Source organism: Schistocerca piceifrons, unplaced genomic scaffold, assembly GCF_021461385.2.
Source record: "Schistocerca piceifrons isolate TAMUIC-IGC-003096 unplaced genomic scaffold, iqSchPice1.1 HiC_scaffold_700, whole genome shotgun sequence".
In the NCBI taxonomy this organism is placed as follows: Eukaryota; Metazoa; Arthropoda; class Insecta; order Orthoptera; family Acrididae; genus Schistocerca; species Schistocerca piceifrons.
In genome coordinates this window covers 1-12,229 of record NW_025728949.1, presented here as the reverse complement: position 1 = coordinate 12,229, position 12,229 = coordinate 1, and the positions used below count along the sequence as shown (strand labels likewise).

Below are 12,229 nucleotides of genomic sequence, written 5' to 3'. Positions count from 1 at the left end.
GCTCTTTCCAGCGAACGCAGGAGCCACCCACGGTTAACTGACGACAACTGTAAAAAATCCACTCTCTCGCGTTATAGAACGGCGTGCCCCGGACGCATTTCGTGGAGACGGACGCCAGCAATGATGAGAGCAAAAGGTGCCTACAAATCCTGTCGTTGCACCACGCACTGTTCTACGACAATTCACCAAGCAGACGCTCACGCCTTGTTGTGCTGTTTCCTTTGCGGGCAATGAGTGCACCTGCCTTCGACACAGGAAACATTACACGTTTGGCAGCTGTGGGATTGGAACCCACGCCTCCGAAGAGAATGGTGCCTGAAACCAGCGCCTTAGACCGCTCGGCCACGCTACCTACACAGCACGCGCGTCACAAGAGCTGCGTCCTACCCCACGAGAACACACCGCAACGGCACAAAAATGAGACGTAAAAAGTGGCAACGGTGGGATTCGAACCCACGCCTCCGAAGAGACTGGTGCCTAAAACCAGCGCCTTAGACCGCTCGGCCACGTTACCGTTGGAGCAGCAGCCGCAAAACGTTTCCTTTGTACTACAAAGATCACTTCGAAATGGAAGTATCTTGGCAATCGCCGTGCCATGTATTTCCACTGCTCTCCCACTGGAAGCGTCTCTTTAGGCCATCCACAGCAAGAAAAAGCCGTGCCCGCCGTATGGTAGCGACGCCACTTGTCTGTAGCTGTCGCAGTTAAGGAGACAGCGTCAAGAGACGTTTTCGTACCGTGACCAGGTTTCGAACCTGGGCTTTCCGTAACCACTAAAGTATCGTAGCTGTAACTGTCAGGCGGAGCCACAATGCTCCATGTATCAAACATATGTGAGCTCAAGGAGGTTACACTTGAAGAAAAAGCGGCAGCTTAACGCGATCACAGCAAAGCCCCCGGCAGCTACGGGATTCGAAACCGCGCCTACAGAGAGTCTGGTGCCTTAAACCAGCGCCTTAAAGCGCTCGGCCACGCTACATGCGCTGCTTGGTGCGCCAGTGTTCCTAGCATTTGTACAAACAGTGCACGCCACAGCTTCCTGTTCTGCTGGGACTGGCTGCTCATCCATCGCACTTCAAACAACTGCCCTTTTCGACTACAGAGAGCAGCGGACGTCTGCGCTCTGGGAGGCGACATTACGTGTTGGGGATGAAGTGGTAGGGCAAACTGCGGCCTGCGGAACACGAGTGAAAAAATCAACAGAGTACTGTCATTTCGAGTACTCGTCATTGCAACGGCAGCAAGGCGAAACTTTCAAAATTGCCGTGACCAGGATTCGAACCTGGGTTATTGCGGCCACAACGCAATGTCCTAACCACTAGACGATCACGGCCACGGACGCGCCCGCGAAAGCAGCTGCCTGTAATGCAAGTGGCGATACACAGCAGAGCCTAGGCCAAGGTGTACGCCACAGCAGTGTGAGACACGGTCTCCATCACATGTATACGAGCAAATGAACGTGCCTGCGCTGTCAGGACACTAACTACAGTGGTTAGCTGCATTCACCTCCGTGGCAATGTCTTGCAGTCCCCCAAGCCTCTTGACTACAGGTATGTGGCTGGATAACAAGTGGATAGACGCTTCATCTCTCTCGCCGTCAGGTGTTGCCGTGAATCATACTTAACGTAGCTTTCTGCACGCGTCAGCGTAGCGTCAGTCGAGCAAAGTCGAGACAAGTCGCATAAGAGGAGCAACAAAAACGCGCGATTCCGGTACCGGGAATCGAACCCGGGCCTCCTGGGTGAGAGCCAGGTATCCTAGCCACTAGACCACACCGGATAACGACGGCAGTGCTCTTTCCAGCGAACGCAGGAGCCACCCACGGTTAACTGACGACAACTGTAAAAAATCCACTCTCTCGCGTTATAGAACGGCGTGCCCCGGACGCATTTCGTGGAGACGGACGCCAGCAATGATGAGAGCAAAAGGTGCCTACAAATCCTGTCGTTGCACCACGCACTGTTCTACGACAATTCACCAAGCAGACGCTCACGCCTTGTTGTGCTGTTTCCTTTGCGGGCAATGAGTGCACCTGCCTTCGACACAGGAAACATTACACGTTTGGCAGCTGTGGGATTGGAACCCACGCCTCCGAAGAGAATGGTGCCTGAAACCAGCGCCTTAGACCGCTCGGCCACGCTACCTACACAGCACGCGCGTCACAAGAGCTGCGTCCTACCCCACGAGAACACACCGCAACGGCACAAAAATGAGACGTAAAAAGTGGCAACGGTGGGATTCGAACCCACGCCTCCGAAGAGACTGGTGCCTAAAACCAGCGCCTTAGACCGCTCGGCCACGTTACCGTTGGAGCAGCAGCCGCAAAACGTTTCCTTTGTACTACAAAGATCACTTCGAAATGGAAGTATCTTGGCAATCGCCGTGCCATGTATTTCCACTGCTCTCCCACTGGAAGCGTCTCTTTAGGCCATCCACAGCAAGAAAAAGCCGTGCCCGCCGTATGGTAGCGACGCCACTTGTCTGTAGCTGTCGCAGTTAAGGAGACAGCGTCAAGAGACGTTTTCGTACCGTGACCAGGTTTCGAACCTGGGCTTTCCGTAACCACTAAAGTATCGTAGCTGTAACTGTCAGGCGGAGCCACAATGCTCCATGTATCAAACATATGTGAGCTCAAGGAGGTTACACTTGAAGAAAAAGCGGCAGCTTAACGCGATCACAGCAAAGCCCCCGGCAGCTACGGGATTCGAAACCGCGCCTACAGAGAGTCTGGTGCCTTAAACCAGCGCCTTAAAGCGCTCGGCCACGCTACATGCGCTGCTTGGTGCGCCAGTGTTCCTAGCATTTGTACAAACAGTGCACGCCACAGCTTCCTGTTCTGCTGGGACTGGCTGCTCATCCATCGCACTTCAAACAACTGCCCTTTTCGACTACAGAGAGCAGCGGACGTCTGCGCTCTGGGAGGCGACATTACGTGTTGGGGATGAAGTGGTAGGGCAAACTGCGGCCTGCGGAACACGAGTGAAAAAATCAACAGAGTACTGTCATTTCGAGTACTCGTCATTGCAACGGCAGCAAGGCGAAACTTTCAAAATTGCCGTGACCAGGATTCGAACCTGGGTTATTGCGGCCACAACGCAATGTCCTAACCACTAGACGATCACGGCCACGGACGCGCCCGCGAAAGCAGCTGCCTGTAATGCAAGTGGCGATACACAGCAGAGCCTAGGCCAAGGTGTACGCCACAGCAGTGTGAGACACGGTCTCCATCACATGTATACGAGCAAATGAACGTGCCTGCGCTGTCAGGACACTAACTACAGTGGTTAGCTGCATTCACCTCCGTGGCAATGTCTTGCAGTCCCCCAAGCCTCTTGACTACAGGTATGTGGCTGGATAACAAGTGGATAGACGCTTCATCTCTCTCGCCGTCAGGTGTTGCCGTGAATCATACTTAACGTAGCTTTCTGCACGCGTCAGCGTAGCGTCAGTCGAGCAAAGTCGAGACAAGTCGCATAAGAGGAGCAACAAAAACGCGCGATTCCGGTACCGGGAATCGAACCCGGGCCTCCTGGGTGAGAGCCAGGTATCCTAGCCACTAGACCACACCGGATAACGACGGCAGTGCTCTTTCCAGCGAACGCAGGAGCCACCCACGGTTAACTGACGACAACTGTAAAAAATCCACTCTCTCGCGTTATAGAACGGCGTGCCCCGGACGCATTTCGTGGAGACGGACGCCAGCAATGATGAGAGCAAAAGGTGCCTACAAATCCTGTCGTTGCACCACGCACTGTTCTACGACAATTCACCAAGCAGACGCTCACGCCTTGTTGTGCTGTTTCCTTTGCGGGCAATGAGTGCACCTGCCTTCGACACAGGAAACATTACACGTTTGGCAGCTGTGGGATTGGAACCCACGCCTCCGAAGAGAATGGTGCCTGAAACCAGCGCCTTAGACCGCTCGGCCACGCTACCTACACAGCACGCGCGTCACAAGAGCTGCGTCCTACCCCACGAGAACACACCGCAACGGCACAAAAATGAGACGTAAAAAGTGGCAACGGTGGGATTCGAACCCACGCCTCCGAAGAGACTGGTGCCTAAAACCAGCGCCTTAGACCGCTCGGCCACGTTACCGTTGGAGCAGCAGCCGCAAAACGTTTCCTTTGTACTACAAAGATCACTTCGAAATGGAAGTATCTTGGCAATCGCCGTGCCATGTATTTCCACTGCTCTCCCACTGGAAGCGTCTCTTTAGGCCATCCACAGCAAGAAAAAGCCGTGCCCGCCGTATGGTAGCGACGCCACTTGTCTGTAGCTGTCGCAGTTAAGGAGACAGCGTCAAGAGACGTTTTCGTACCGTGACCAGGTTTCGAACCTGGGCTTTCCGTAACCACTAAAGTATCGTAGCTGTAACTGTCAGGCGGAGCCACAATGCTCCATGTATCAAACATATGTGAGCTCAAGGAGGTTACACTTGAAGAAAAAGCGGCAGCTTAACGCGATCACAGCAAAGCCCCCGGCAGCTACGGGATTCGAAACCGCGCCTACAGAGAGTCTGGTGCCTTAAACCAGCGCCTTAAAGCGCTCGGCCACGCTACATGCGCTGCTTGGTGCGCCAGTGTTCCTAGCATTTGTACAAACAGTGCACGCCACAGCTTCCTGTTCTGCTGGGACTGGCTGCTCATCCATCGCACTTCAAACAACTGCCCTTTTCGACTACAGAGAGCAGCGGACGTCTGCGCTCTGGGAGGCGACATTACGTGTTGGGGATGAAGTGGTAGGGCAAACTGCGGCCTGCGGAACACGAGTGAAAAAATCAACAGAGTACTGTCATTTCGAGTACTCGTCATTGCAACGGCAGCAAGGCGAAACTTTCAAAATTGCCGTGACCAGGATTCGAACCTGGGTTATTGCGGCCACAACGCAATGTCCTAACCACTAGACGATCACGGCCACGGACGCGCCCGCGAAAGCAGCTGCCTGTAATGCAAGTGGCGATACACAGCAGAGCCTAGGCCAAGGTGTACGCCACAGCAGTGTGAGACACGGTCTCCATCACATGTATACGAGCAAATGAACGTGCCTGCGCTGTCAGGACACTAACTACAGTGGTTAGCTGCATTCACCTCCGTGGCAATGTCTTGCAGTCCCCCAAGCCTCTTGACTACAGGTATGTGGCTGGATAACAAGTGGATAGACGCTTCATCTCTCTCGCCGTCAGGTGTTGCCGTGAATCATACTTAACGTAGCTTTCTGCACGCGTCAGCGTAGCGTCAGTCGAGCAAAGTCGAGACAAGTCGCATAAGAGGAGCAACAAAAACGCGCGATTCCGGTACCGGGAATCGAACCCGGGCCTCCTGGGTGAGAGCCAGGTATCCTAGCCACTAGACCACACCGGATAACGACGGCAGTGCTCTTTCCAGCGAACGCAGGAGCCACCCACGGTTAACTGACGACAACTGTAAAAAATCCACTCTCTCGCGTTATAGAACGGCGTGCCCCGGACGCATTTCGTGGAGACGGACGCCAGCAATGATGAGAGCAAAAGGTGCCTACAAATCCTGTCGTTGCACCACGCACTGTTCTACGACAATTCACCAAGCAGACGCTCACGCCTTGTTGTGCTGTTTCCTTTGCGGGCAATGAGTGCACCTGCCTTCGACACAGGAAACATTACACGTTTGGCAGCTGTGGGATTGGAACCCACGCCTCCGAAGAGAATGGTGCCTGAAACCAGCGCCTTAGACCGCTCGGCCACGCTACCTACACAGCACGCGCGTCACAAGAGCTGCGTCCTACCCCACGAGAACACACCGCAACGGCACAAAAATGAGACGTAAAAAGTGGCAACGGTGGGATTCGAACCCACGCCTCCGAAGAGACTGGTGCCTAAAACCAGCGCCTTAGACCGCTCGGCCACGTTACCGTTGGAGCAGCAGCCGCAAAACGTTTCCTTTGTACTACAAAGATCACTTCGAAATGGAAGTATCTTGGCAATCGCCGTGCCATGTATTTCCACTGCTCTCCCACTGGAAGCGTCTCTTTAGGCCATCCACAGCAAGAAAAAGCCGTGCCCGCCGTATGGTAGCGACGCCACTTGTCTGTAGCTGTCGCAGTTAAGGAGACAGCGTCAAGAGACGTTTTCGTACCGTGACCAGGTTTCGAACCTGGGCTTTCCGTAACCACTAAAGTATCGTAGCTGTAACTGTCAGGCGGAGCCACAATGCTCCATGTATCAAACATATGTGAGCTCAAGGAGGTTACACTTGAAGAAAAAGCGGCAGCTTAACGCGATCACAGCAAAGCCCCCGGCAGCTACGGGATTCGAAACCGCGCCTACAGAGAGTCTGGTGCCTTAAACCAGCGCCTTAAAGCGCTCGGCCACGCTACATGCGCTGCTTGGTGCGCCAGTGTTCCTAGCATTTGTACAAACAGTGCACGCCACAGCTTCCTGTTCTGCTGGGACTGGCTGCTCATCCATCGCACTTCAAACAACTGCCCTTTTCGACTACAGAGAGCAGCGGACGTCTGCGCTCTGGGAGGCGACATTACGTGTTGGGGATGAAGTGGTAGGGCAAACTGCGGCCTGCGGAACACGAGTGAAAAAATCAAGAGAGTACTGTCATTTCGAGTACTCGTCATTGCAACGGCAGCAAGGCGAAACTTTCAAAATTGCCGTGACCAGGATTCGAACCTGGGTTATTGCGGCCACAACGCAATGTCCTAACCACTAGACGATCACGGCCACGGACGCGCCCGCGAAAGCAGCTGCCTGTAATGCAAGTGGCGATACACAGCAGAGCCTAGGCCAAGGTGTACGCCACAGCAGTGTGAGACACGGTCTCCATCACATGTATACGAGCAAATGAACGTGCCTGCGCTGTCAGGACACTAACTACAGTGGTTAGCTGCATTCACCTCCGTGGCAATGTCTTGCAGTCCCCCAAGCCTCTTGACTACAGGTATGTGGCTGGATAACAAGTGGATAGACGCTTCATCTCTCTCGCCGTCAGGTGTTGCCGTGAATCATACTTAACGTAGCTTTCTGCACGCGTCAGCGTAGCGTCAGTCGAGCAAAGTCGAGACAAGTCGCATAAGAGGAGCAACAAAAACGCGCGATTCCGGTACCGGGAATCGAACCCGGGCCTCCTGGGTGAGAGCCAGGTATCCTAGCCACTAGACCACACCGGATAACGACGGCAGTGCTCTTTCCAGCGAACGCAGGAGCCACCCACGGTTAACTGACGACAACTGTAAAAAATCCACTCTCTCGCGTTATAGAACGGCGTGCCCCGGACGCATTTCGTGGAGACGGACGCCAGCAATGATGAGAGCAAAAGGTGCCTACAAATCCTGTCGTTGCACCACGCACTGTTCTACGACAATTCACCAAGCAGACGCTCACGCCTTGTTGTGCTGTTTCCTTTGCGGGCAATGAGTGCACCTGCCTTCGACACAGGAAACATTACACGTTTGGCAGCTGTGGGATTGGAACCCACGCCTCCGAAGAGAATGGTGCCTGAAACCAGCGCCTTAGACCGCTCGGCCACGCTACCTACACAGCACGCGCGTCACAAGAGCTGCGTCCTACCCCACGAGAACACACCGCAACGGCACAAAAATGAGACGTAAAAAGTGGCAACGGTGGGATTCGAACCCACGCCTCCGAAGAGACTGGTGCCTAAAACCAGCGCCTTAGACCGCTCGGCCACGTTACCGTTGGAGCAGCAGCCGCAAAACGTTTCCTTTGTACTACAAAGATCACTTCGAAATGGAAGTATCTTGGCAATCGCCGTGCCATGTATTTCCACTGCTCTCCCACTGGAAGCGTCTCTTTAGGCCATCCACAGCAAGAAAAAGCCGTGCCCGCCGTATGGTAGCGACGCCACTTGTCTGTAGCTGTCGCAGTTAAGGAGACAGCGTCAAGAGACGTTTTCGTACCGTGACCAGGTTTCGAACCTGGGCTTTCCGTAACCACTAAAGTATCGTAGCTGTAACTGTCAGGCGGAGCCACAATGCTCCATGTATCAAACATATGTAGGCTCAAGGAGGTTACACTTGAAGAAAAAGCGGCAGCTTAACGCGATCACAGCAAAGCCCCCGGCAGCTACGGGATTCGAAACCGCGCCTACAGAGAGTCTGGTGCCTTAAACCAGCGCCTTAAAGCGCTCGGCCACGCTACATGCGCTGCTTGGTGCGCCAGTGTTCCTAGCATTTGTACAAACAGTGCACGCCACAGCTTCCTGTTCTGCTGGGACTGGCTGCTCATCCATCGCACTTCAAACAACTGCCCTTTTCGACTACAGAGAGCAGCGGACGTCTGCGCTCTGGGAGGCGACATTACGTGTTGGGGATGAAGTGGTAGGGCAAACTGCGGCCTGCGGAACACGAGTGAAAAAATCAACAGAGTACTGTCATTTCGAGTACTCGTCATTGCAACGGCAGCAAGGCGAAACTTTCAAAATTGCCGTGACCAGGATTCGAACCTGGGTTATTGCGGCCACAACGCAATGTCCTAACCACTAGACGATCACGGCCACGGACGCGCCCGCGAAAGCAGCTGCCTGTAATGCAAGTGGCGATACACAGCAGAGCCTAGGCCAAGGTGTACGCCACAGCAGTGTGAGACACGGTCTCCATCACATGTATACGAGCAAATGAACGTGCCTGCGCTGTCAGGACACTAACTACAGTGGTTAGCTGCATTCACCTCCGTGGCAATGTCTTGCAGTCCCCCAAGCCTCTTGACTACAGGTATGTGGCTGGATAACAAGTGGATAGACGCTTCATCTCTCTCGCCGTCAGGTGTTGCCGTGAATCATACTTAACGTAGCTTTCTGCACGCGTCAGCGTAGCGTCAGTCGAGCAAAGTCGAGACAAGTCGCATAAGAGGAGCAACAAAAACGCGCGATTCCGGTACCGGGAATCGAACCCGGGCCTCCTGGGTGAGAGCCAGGTATCCTAGCCACTAGACCACACCGGATAACGACGGCAGTGCTCTTTCCAGCGAACGCAGGAGCCACCCACGGTTAACTGACGACAACTGTAAAAAATCCACTCTCTCGCGTTATAGAACGGCGTGCCCCGGACGCATTTCGTGGAGACGGACGCCAGCAATGATGAGAGCAAAAGGTGCCTACAAATCCTGTCGTTGCACCACGCACTGTTCTACGACAATTCACCAAGCAGACGCTCACGCCTTGTTGTGCTGTTTCCTTTGCGGGCAATGAGTGCACCTGCCTTCGACACAGGAAACATTACACGTTTGGCAGCTGTGGGATTGGAACCCACGCCTCCGAAGAGAATGGTGCCTGAAACCAGCGCCTTAGACCGCTCGGCCACGCTACCTACACAGCACGCGCGTCACAAGAGCTGCGTCCTACCCCACGAGAACACACCGCAACGGCACAAAAATGAGACGTAAAAAGTGGCAACGGTGGGATTCGAACCCACGCCTCCGAAGAGACTGGTGCCTAAAACCAGCGCCTTAGACCGCTCGGCCACGTTACCGTTGGAGCAGCAGCCGCAAAACGTTTCCTTTGTACTACAAAGATCACTTCGAAATGGAAGTATCTTGGCAATCGCCGTGCCATGTATTTCCACTGCTCTCCCACTGGAAGCGTCTCTTTAGGCCATCCACAGCAAGAAAAAGCCGTGCCCGCCGTATGGTAGCGACGCCACTTGTCTGTAGCTGTCGCAGTTAAGGAGACAGCGTCAAGAGACGTTTTCGTACCGTGACCAGGTTTCGAACCTGGGCTTTCCGTAACCACTAAAGTATCGTAGCTGTAACTGTCAGGCGGAGCCACAATGCTCCATGTATCAAACATATGTGAGCTCAAGGAGGTTACACTTGAAGAAAAAGCGGCAGCTTAACGCGATCACAGCAAAGCCCCCGGCAGCTACGGGATTCGAAACCGCGCCTACAGAGAGTCTGGTGCCTTAAACCAGCGCCTTAAAGCGCTCGGCCACGCTACATGCGCTGCTTGGTGCGCCAGTGTTCCTAGCATTTGTACAAACAGTGCACGCCACAGCTTCCTGTTCTGCTGGGACTGGCTGCTCATCCATCGCACTTCAAACAACTGCCCTTTTCGACTACAGAGAGCAGCGGACGTCTGCGCTCTGGGAGGCGACATTACGTGTTGGGGATGAAGTGGTAGGGCAAACTGCGGCCTGCGGAACACGAGTGAAAAAATCAACAGAGTACTGTCATTTCGAGTACTCGTCATTGCAACGGCAGCAAGGCGAAACTTTCAAAATTGCCGTGACCAGGATTCGAACCTGGGTTATTGCGGCCACAACGCAATGTCCTAACCACTAGACGATCACGGCCACGGACGCGCCCGCGAAAGCAGCTGCCTGTAATGCAAGTGGCGATACACAGCAGAGCCTAGGCCAAGGTGTACGCCACAGCAGTGTGAGACACGGTCTCCATCACATGTATACGAGCAAATGAACGTGCCTGCGGCTGTCAGGACACTAACTACAGTGGTTAGCTGCATTCACCTCCGTGGCAATGTCTTGCAGTCCCCCAAGCCTCTTGACTACAGGTATGTGGCTGGATAACAAGTGGATAGACGCTTCATCTCTCTCGCCGTCAGGTGTTGCCGTGAATCATACTTAACGTAGCTTTCTGCACGCGTCAGCGTAGCGTCAGTCGAGCAAAGTCGAGACAAGTCGCATAAGAGGAGCAACAAAAACGCGCGATTCCGGTACCGGGAATCGAACCCGGGCCTCCTGGGTGAGAGCCAGGTATCCTAGCCACTAGACCACACCGGATAACGACGGCAGTGCTCTTTCCAGCGAACGCAGGAGCCACCCACGGTTAACTGACGACAACTGTAAAAAATCCACTCTCTCGCGTTATAGAACGGCGTGCCCCGGACGCATTGTCGTGGAGACGGACGCCAGCAATGATGAGAGCAAAAGGTGCCTACAAATCCTGTCGTTGCACCACGCACTGTTCTACGACAATTCACCAAGCAGACGCTCACGCCTTGTTGTGCTGTTTCCTTTGCGGGCAATGAGTGCACCTGCCTTCGACACAGGAAACATTACACGTTTGGCAGCTGTGGGATTGGAACCCACGCCTCCGAAGAGAATGGTGCCTGAAACCAGCGCCTTAGACCGCTCGGCCACGCTACCTACACAGCACGCGCGTCACAAGAGCTGCGTCCTACCCCACGAGAACACACCGCAACGGCACAAAAATGAGACGTAAAAAGTGGCAACGGTGGGATTCGAACCCACGCCTCCGAAGAGACTGGTGCCTAAAACCAGCGCCTTAGACCGCTCGGCCACGTTACCGTTGGAGCAGCAGCCGCAAAACGTTTCCTTTGTACTACAAAGATCACTTCGAAATGGAAGTATCTTGGCAATCGCCGTGCCATGTATTTCCACTGCTCTCCCACTGGAAGCGTCTCTTTAGGCCATCCACAGCAAGAAAAAGCCGTGCCCGCCGTATGGTAGCGACGCCACTTGTCTGTAGCTGTCGCAGTTAAGGAGACAGCGTCAAGAGACGTTTTCGTACCGTGACCAGGTTTCGAACCTGGGCTTTCCGTAACCACTAAAGTATCGTAGCTGTAACTGTCAGGCGGAGCCACAATGCTCCATGTATCAAACATATGTGAGCTCAAGGAGGTTACACTTGAAGAAAAAGCGGCAGCTTAACGCGATCACAGCAAAGCCCCCGGCAGCTACGGGATTCGAAACCGCGCCTACAGAGAGTCTGGTGCCTTAAACCAGCGCCTTAAAGCGCTCGGCCACGCTACATGCGCTGCTTGGTGCGCCAGTGTTCCTAGCATTTGTACAAACAGTGCACGCCACAGCTTCCTGTTCTGCTGGGACTGGCTGCTCATCCATCGCACTTCAAACAACTGCCCTTTTCGACTACAGAGAGCAGCGGACGTCTGCGCTCTGGGAGGCGACATTACGTGTTGGGGATGAAGTGGTAGGGCAAACTGCGGCCTGCGGAACACGAGTGAAAAAATCAAGAGAGTACTGTCATTTCGAGTACTCGTCATTGCAACGGCAGCAAGGCGAAACTTTCAAAATTGCCGTGACCAGGATTCGAACCTGGGTTATTGCGGCCACAACGCAATGTCCTAACCACTAGACGATCACGGCCACGGACGCGCCCGCGAAAGCAGCTGCCTGTAATGCAAGTGGCGATACACAGCAGAGCCTAGGCCAAGGTGTACGCCACAGCAGTGTGAGACACGGTCTCCATCACATGTATACGAGCAAATGAACGTGCCTGCGCTGTCAG

General features: G+C 54.1%; 20 non-coding genes across 20 annotated transcripts; all 20 read right to left on the bottom strand.

The window, feature by feature from the left end:
- Positions 1-432: 432 nt before the first annotated feature.
- Trnal-uag lies at positions 433-514 on the bottom strand. The gene has a single exon. It is a non-coding gene; the product is annotated as a tRNA-Leu (tRNA).
- A 747-nt stretch (positions 515-1,261) lies between these two features.
- On the bottom strand, positions 1,262-1,333 carry Trnah-gug. Its single transcript has one exon. It is a non-coding gene; the product is annotated as a tRNA-His (tRNA).
- A 374-nt stretch (positions 1,334-1,707) lies between these two features.
- Trnae-cuc lies at positions 1,708-1,779 on the bottom strand. Its single transcript has one exon. It is a non-coding gene; the product is annotated as a tRNA-Glu (tRNA).
- Positions 1,780-2,224: 445 nt separating this feature from the next.
- On the bottom strand, positions 2,225-2,306 carry Trnal-uag. Its single transcript has one exon. It is a non-coding gene; the product is annotated as a tRNA-Leu (tRNA).
- A 747-nt stretch (positions 2,307-3,053) lies between these two features.
- Trnah-gug lies at positions 3,054-3,125 on the bottom strand. Its single transcript has one exon. It is a non-coding gene; the product is annotated as a tRNA-His (tRNA).
- Positions 3,126-3,499: 374 nt separating this feature from the next.
- Positions 3,500-3,571, bottom strand: Trnae-cuc. The gene has a single exon. It is a non-coding gene; the product is annotated as a tRNA-Glu (tRNA).
- Positions 3,572-4,016: 445 nt separating this feature from the next.
- Positions 4,017-4,098, bottom strand: Trnal-uag. The gene has a single exon. It is a non-coding gene; the product is annotated as a tRNA-Leu (tRNA).
- A 747-nt stretch (positions 4,099-4,845) lies between these two features.
- Trnah-gug lies at positions 4,846-4,917 on the bottom strand. Its single transcript has one exon. It is a non-coding gene; the product is annotated as a tRNA-His (tRNA).
- Positions 4,918-5,291: 374 nt separating this feature from the next.
- On the bottom strand, positions 5,292-5,363 carry Trnae-cuc. Its single transcript has one exon. It is a non-coding gene; the product is annotated as a tRNA-Glu (tRNA).
- Positions 5,364-5,808: 445 nt separating this feature from the next.
- Trnal-uag lies at positions 5,809-5,890 on the bottom strand. The gene has a single exon. It is a non-coding gene; the product is annotated as a tRNA-Leu (tRNA).
- A 747-nt stretch (positions 5,891-6,637) lies between these two features.
- On the bottom strand, positions 6,638-6,709 carry Trnah-gug. The gene has a single exon. It is a non-coding gene; the product is annotated as a tRNA-His (tRNA).
- Positions 6,710-7,083: 374 nt separating this feature from the next.
- On the bottom strand, positions 7,084-7,155 carry Trnae-cuc. The gene has a single exon. It is a non-coding gene; the product is annotated as a tRNA-Glu (tRNA).
- Positions 7,156-7,600: 445 nt separating this feature from the next.
- Trnal-uag lies at positions 7,601-7,682 on the bottom strand. The gene has a single exon. It is a non-coding gene; the product is annotated as a tRNA-Leu (tRNA).
- A 747-nt stretch (positions 7,683-8,429) lies between these two features.
- Positions 8,430-8,501, bottom strand: Trnah-gug. The gene has a single exon. It is a non-coding gene; the product is annotated as a tRNA-His (tRNA).
- Positions 8,502-8,875: 374 nt separating this feature from the next.
- On the bottom strand, positions 8,876-8,947 carry Trnae-cuc. Its single transcript has one exon. It is a non-coding gene; the product is annotated as a tRNA-Glu (tRNA).
- A 445-nt stretch (positions 8,948-9,392) lies between these two features.
- On the bottom strand, positions 9,393-9,474 carry Trnal-uag. Its single transcript has one exon. It is a non-coding gene; the product is annotated as a tRNA-Leu (tRNA).
- Positions 9,475-10,221: 747 nt separating this feature from the next.
- Trnah-gug lies at positions 10,222-10,293 on the bottom strand. The gene has a single exon. It is a non-coding gene; the product is annotated as a tRNA-His (tRNA).
- Positions 10,294-10,668: 375 nt separating this feature from the next.
- Trnae-cuc lies at positions 10,669-10,740 on the bottom strand. The gene has a single exon. It is a non-coding gene; the product is annotated as a tRNA-Glu (tRNA).
- Positions 10,741-11,186: 446 nt separating this feature from the next.
- Positions 11,187-11,268, bottom strand: Trnal-uag. The gene has a single exon. It is a non-coding gene; the product is annotated as a tRNA-Leu (tRNA).
- A 747-nt stretch (positions 11,269-12,015) lies between these two features.
- Trnah-gug lies at positions 12,016-12,087 on the bottom strand. The gene has a single exon. It is a non-coding gene; the product is annotated as a tRNA-His (tRNA).
- Between the last annotated feature and the right edge of the window lie 142 nt (positions 12,088-12,229).